General features: G+C 38.0%; 1 long non-coding RNA gene across 1 annotated transcript in view; it reads left to right on the forward strand.

Annotated features, from left to right (window-relative positions):
- Positions 1-6,715, forward strand: part of LOC140325645 (uncharacterized) — an 87,899-nt gene extending 81,184 nt beyond the window's left edge. The window contains exon 4 of the long non-coding RNA XR_011919712.1: positions 6,546-6,715. This is a non-coding gene — a long non-coding RNA (uncharacterized lncRNA). The remainder of the gene's footprint in view (positions 1-6,545) is intronic.
- Positions 6,716-6,987: the final 272 nt, after the last annotated feature.

Raw genomic sequence — 6,987 nt, forward strand, 5'->3', positions numbered from 1 at the left:
TATTACCCCATATATCTGCATGGAGGGGGGTGTGATCTATTACCCCATATATCTGCATGGAGGGGGGTGTGATCTATTACCCCATATATCTGCATTGAGGGGGGTGTAATATTTTAATATTTAGGAGGTTGTGTTTTATTCCACTGTATCCTCCATATTTCCATGGAGGGGTGTAATCATTTTCCCGCCATATCTGCATGGAAGAGTCAGGCACTGTCAGCATAGAAGTTGGGATTTAATAATTATTTTCTAATATATTTGCTCCTATATGTCTGCATGTGTAATATTTGTATCATCTATATTTGCCAATATACCATACATAGGTAATACATAAGTAATAGCTGTAATATTTTATCTGCACAGAGGAGGTGTAATATTTTTACTCTTTATATCTGTATGGTGTATGTGGTGCATTATACCTGTGAGGGACAATATATTTTATATTTGTCTTATTGTAAGAGAGATTTTATTACCAATACATTACATCTGCATGTGGGATGTAATATTTGTGCCCTGTGTGGGTGCTGAGAGGACATTGCAGATTTTTTTGCTGTAACTGGTTGTCTGCTTGAAAGTTTCTTCATTTTTTTTATTTTGTTAACTTTATGAGCATGTAGTACTTATACCCCGCATGTCTACATGGGGAGTGAATGAATAATATATTTGTGTATTCATTATTGGCATGAATCAATTTACACCTTGTGTAGCTGCATGGAAGATGCGTTCAGTATAACCCCCCAAATCAGTGTTATTCACAAAAATTAAATTAAGGCTGGATGAGAAGAAATTGTAGGTGGCAGCCCTACGGTTGTGAGCCAACTTTTTAGTAGCCACCCAAAAACAGCCGGGTGGTTACAGAAAAGTGCCGGGTGATGCACCCCGCTAAAAGGTGCTGGCGAGAACAGTTCCTCCATGTGTATTTGTGTTTTTCTTATTTTTAATCTGTACACTTGTACAGCACATTCTCATTTTATAGCTGCATTTTTCCTTAATGTGTGTATTGTAAAATGTTGCTCATTATGATTGCATGGGTCATGCAGGGTGGGGGGTGCAGGGTGTAAGGACCCCATTTACATACTTGTACAGTGCTCAACACAGAATTTTTTTTAAGCTGGTTAGGAAGAAATTGTAGGCAGGTGGCAGCCCGTGTGTTGTGAGCCAACTCATCAATAACCGCTCAAAAACAGCCGGGTGGTGCGCCCAGCTATAAGGGGCCGGGGAGATCACTGCTTGTGATGTATTGCATTGTGTTACATGTTAACATGCTTTGTATTCAATAATTTATTTTAAAATGCACACACAAAAAATGTTCGTGGTGGCTTGTTCGTGGTGTCAGTGTAAATGCATTGTTGCACAGCAGAAAGTTGTGTGGGGGTGCTATTTATAATAATTGAAGCTGCAGCACACTTTTGCATGGAACATAGAGGAATAGAGGTGTGAATGTGGCCTAAAAGTTTACACTGTATATCTGTACAGGGAGGTGAACATTATTATGTACAGGGAGGTGCTTTATTATTCTATATCTATCTATTATCTATCCGTCCATCTACTATGGGGTGTGCAATATTGCACACTAAGTAGCTCTCTGTATGAGGGATGTGCAATGTTATTAATAATAAACAGGTTTTTTATAGCTCCAACATTTTGCAGTGCTGTAATGTTATACACTAAATAATAACTTGTATTTCAAAAAGTGCCCACATATTGCGTAGCGCTGTACATGGCATTGGGGTTACAAGTGATAGATACAGAGCCTGGAGGAGCGGACCCTGGGCCATAGAGCTTACAATCTAGTTGTGTCCAGGATTGTACATTATAGTATTGGCATTGTCTATTTGTAGATCTGCATTGTGTGTGCAGGGTTAGTGTTGTGATGTATAATATGATATATAATGTAATCTCTGCATGCTTTGTATTCCTCTGTTATCTGTATGGGTGATGTGATTTCAGATATTCGCACTCTATTCATACATTGGTTATACCCCCGGTGATGATATTTGTGTGATTCATCTCTTCTCTCCAGATTTGTTGGTGTACGGTGCAGAATTGTCATCCTATACATGTAAAACATTTACATCCTACATGTCCTTTGCATATTATATACATTAGGACTAACTATTAGATTTTTTTCCCCACAAAAAAATTCACATTGCTTTCACCTAAGATTTACACATTTGTTTGAAGTGAAAGTTGTATAAAAATGTTTGTAAATAGAATGTGTATGAGAGGTGTGTGCCCAGTGTGTGCAGTGTTTCACCTACTTCCTAATATACCCTGCATTCACACGAGGTGTGTGAATGTATGGTATCCGTTTCCCCCTGCATTCACTCCTATGGGTTGTACGATGTGTTTTGCTGGAATTGATCAGGTATTGGATGTGTGGTGCCTGGTCCATGCCCGATATCCGTGTGTGCTGATCGATGGCTGCAAATGTTGGGTGAATATAGCATAGCAGGATTCGCTGCAGACAGTCACATGGGGAAAATTGGGTACCTATCTATGTATAATATTTCATATACGTAAAGGAACTCCTGAAGCTTCTAAGAAAGCATGGGCTGCCAGAGATCAACATGGAGTCGGTATTTATGAATTACAGATCAGTATGGAGATATATATATAGTTATAGGGGTGACACGCAGGGAATAGTATCTCCTCTTGGTATATAGGCTGCCAGTATCGATCGGTATGTATGTTATTAGGCTGGCACTATCGATCGGTATGTATGTTATCAGGATGTCAGTATCGATCGGTATAGATGTTATGAGGATGTCAGCAGTGTGCTCCTCAGTGGCATGCATGTGGCCCCTGGCAGCGGGGTGTGGTGTAGTCCTGGGGGGTCCAGGCCCGGTGCTAGCAGTGGAGCGGACACTGGGGGTCCTGGGAATGGAGTTTAACTCTTTGCAGTCAGCATCGTATTGCAGAGACTTGTCCATGCTGCCTTCCTGATCGCCCAGCACATCGCCGTTATGTAATGGGAAGCCCGGTTACGTGTTAACACTTCTAGTGCCTGGCAGATGTTTCTAGCAGAGGGAAGCCATGGCAGCCCCTCCATCATCTCACCCCACGGATCGCCTAATGCCCAATGACAGGTACACTTTGCCACATTGCAGGACAAAGGCATCGCAGCAAGTGTAATCAGACAGATGCGCTCATCACACACCAATTAACCCCTCATCCACAGCACTGACATCAATGACAGCAGACTTCGGAGGCCTTTACACAAGAGATAAGACTGACATTTAATATTATACAATCAGCTGCCCTCCAGCCTTTGCACAGCAGCCAAAATATGATTATTCCCGATCTGCAGATCTGATGCTAGTTGCTGTTTTGATGGGTTTAAGATGAGAAACTTGTGAGTTTTGTAGTTGATTTGTACTGGGTGTGGTTGCCCGGTATCCTCACCCCTATCTTCTATTCGCACCGAAGTCTTATCTGTTGTAACATATTTCATGTCCTCATCATAGGGCAGGGGATGAAGCGGCACCGAGCTCCATGTTTCTGCCATCATCAGGTTTGTCTTCCTTCTTGCTGTATCGAATTGTTTGTAACATTTCTAGACGTTCTCTTTAACCTTTCGTTCTCCTCTCTCTGCAGATTCCCCATGTGTGAAAGTAATGCCTATTTGTGCAAAATTAAAGTTTCCAAATTAGTCAGCTCTTAAAATTATGAGTAATCCCTGTTAGCCAATATAAACAACTCCTGTTTTCACTTGATACAGCAAAAGAAAAGAAATACAAAAGTTTGTGTTTTTTTAATTCTTTTTCTGTTTTCTTTTTAGTTTTAAAAATCTGTCACCTGGGAAGGTTTTGGGAGGCTGAAATTTGGGAAATCATTAGAATTTGTTGCTTGCTGTTTATTATTGAGTATTAAAACGATTTTTATCAGGAAGAAAAGTTTAAAATTTTCTCTAATATATTTTAAATAATTACAAAGGGGGATAATAAAAAAAACGAATGCTGTGATGATCACAATTTTTTCGCAAAAGTTATGTATTATAAAATTTAGATTGTAAATCACTTTAAAAAAAAAAAAAAAAGCGTTTTACCCAAAAGGCCATTTTTGACAAAATTAAATATCTTGGTGTGAACTATATCACAAAAATACAAATCTCAGGGGTCACCGGTCCCATGTAGTTTTTGGTAACATTTTTAAAGATCTGTGTCCCTTGCATTTCATCTGACAATGATGGATAGGGGTTCAGCTATGCATGGCCTTTTTAATTGTTTAGTAACATGGGATTAACCTCTTGCTGGCGAATACTTAACCATCCGCATACAAGCTGAAAAGAAGCAGTCCAAGCAAGAGGTTAATCTCATGCTACTAAATGATTAAGAACGTCATGTGCAGCAGAGCTATGAGACTCCAGATGTAATATTGTAGGCACAGGTTTATAGTTTTATTGTCTGATCATAAATAAGAATTCATCCTCACTTTTTTTTAACTATCAAAGAAATGCCAGTTGTATATTGCCAGATTATTTCATGCAGGCCTGTAAATCCTCCTGTTTCTTGTTTGATCAGATGTTATGTAATTCTATTAACCAAGCTTTTGTTTGTTACACTTTACTGTGCCACGTCAGATGCAGGCCCTCCATAATTCAATGCTGGTCATAGACAATAAGCACGCTATATACAAGGCACAAGGGGGTTTAATTTGTTAGGCTTTTGTAAAGCCAAGGGTTAATGTTCGCTGGAAATTCAAATGTCCCAGCACAAATGACCTTGTGAAAAGCTGCAACTGCACTTGGCAATTGAGATTTGGGCCTTACAGTGCATATTTGCATCTAATTTTGTTATATTTTACCTTCATTTTTACAGTATAACAGAGGTCAGCGTGGTTAATATTTATTTCACATGTCCGGCACTTCAGTCACAACCAATGTTTCGGCTTTATATTTTTTCCGTTTTGCTTTCTTTTTTGAAAATCAGCATTTGTGGCTATTGTGAATAATTACCAAAGTGAGGAGAGTACAAACAGTAATATTCCTGCTCTGTGGTATTTATTACCTGCAAACACTTGCTTTTCTTTAGCTCATTTTGAAACTTTTTTTCTTATTTTGTATTATTTTCTTCTTTTAAATGTTACTATGTAACTATTTCTTTCTTTCTGGATTCTAAATATTTTCTCTAAAATATAAATGATATATAAAAAGAGCAATCGGCCCTCAATTTAGGGGTATGAGATTGAAATGCAACCCCCAAACTACATCTGCTGTGGATATATAAAATACTAAAGCAGGACTTTGTAATCTTTGTCTATAGCCTGTATTTAATAAAATGAACTGGTGTAGAAATCCTTTGTATTTTTAGTAATAGTAAAATCATGGTAGATAGAAGCAGAAAACAGTCAGGTCTAACACCTTTTGCTTAAATATTCTGTAAGCCTGGAATATGCTCATGACTTTGCATTGTGTATATGCAATCCAGATAAATGTTAAAATAAGTAGAGGATGAAAAATTTAGGATTTGTTTTATAATTATTTTAGGTGAATCGAATTTGTAGGGTTTATGGCCTCTCCAAATGACCATATGTTAGCATGTTGGCCTGGACTGTGCCAGATGTGCCATTACTTTCATACAATAGGAGACACATCTGTGACAATGCCATATAAAAGAATTACCAGTAATAACATTATAATCATTTATTTTGAGACTGCATCACTTTATAGAAACCTGTGTGTATATTTTTTTTATTTTTAAAAATAAAATAAGAAAAGATGTTCTGTAGCAGGTCAGGAAGGCCTTGTGTGACCAATGATACAAGTAGGTGAAATCAGCAATTTATGGCTGGGTGTGGATTTTCTTATTTATTTTTTAATCCCTATTTCATTTTTTAGATTGTGTTCAATAAATAATTCTGATAGATTGGAAAAGTTATAGACTGTGCAAGTAAGGACTTGATCCATCATGCATCATGGGCTTCGCTGATCCAGAGCGATCGTAAATTTTCAGGCCAGACCATTTCTGATATTTTAACATCATTTCTGTGAGATTAAAGGAAAGCGTCTTTGTTGCCAATATCAACAATTTTTCTAAACTATCAGTTGGCATCTGTATGGTTGCTATAGGCAACATAGGCACTCATCGTTTATTTCATTAGCCTTTAAAAGAACATCCGAATGTGGACAGCCAATTCTTATTGTGATCTCGCATCGCAGGTGTTTCCAGTCAGCATGTGTAAGGTGGGGGGTTTGGCGTTTCATTAGCCAACATAGAAAATATGGGGTCGGTCTGATGACCCGTAAGCTTGTTTGAGGATCAGACCCTGAATCCCGATCTCGGAAATCTGTTGAGTGTCATCATGCTATGTTACATGGCACTTTTATTGCAGGTTTTGACCTTTCAATATATAAAGCAGGTTTGAGGTGGGGGGAGCTTACTGCTGTGGTTAATAGGCTTTACTTGAACTGAAAGCTGATGTTCACACAATGCTTTTACATGGGGAAGAGTGGTGAGAGATCCGTATTCATAACTAGAACTGAAATGTACAGTAATATACAAGTATCAGACACTGATCTTAAAGAGCTCTTATCTTCCTTCTAGATGGAGTCTCTGTAAAATAATGCATCAAAATCTTCCTAGATGTTCCTCGGAGTAAAAGACATGGCTGGTAAGTTTCTAAGAAACTCTTAACATTTCTTTCTAATAGCAGTGCATAAAATGTTCTTTAATATGTATTATTTAGCATTAGGTTATACTAAACACCCCCCCCCCCCCCCTCACTTGTACAAATTAGTGTGTATATACATTGTTATTCCACCTTATGTACAACTTGTAAGGCTTTATCTGTATCCCCCAAACATTAGGTATTGTCTGTTTTATTATAAGTGGTACTGAAGATGATGGCCAGGGAAGGAAACCTAAAAAAAAAAGATATATATATTTAAAAGTGACTGATGTGGACCCCCCATGCTGTCCTAATATCATTTTTTATGTTTACATTTTTTGTGTATCATTGTGTACTGGGGCTGTATATATATTTTTA

The sequence above is a fragment of the Pyxicephalus adspersus genome, chromosome 1 (assembly GCF_032062135.1).
Source record: "Pyxicephalus adspersus chromosome 1, UCB_Pads_2.0, whole genome shotgun sequence".
NCBI lineage: Eukaryota > Metazoa > Chordata > Amphibia > Anura > Pyxicephalidae > Pyxicephalus > Pyxicephalus adspersus.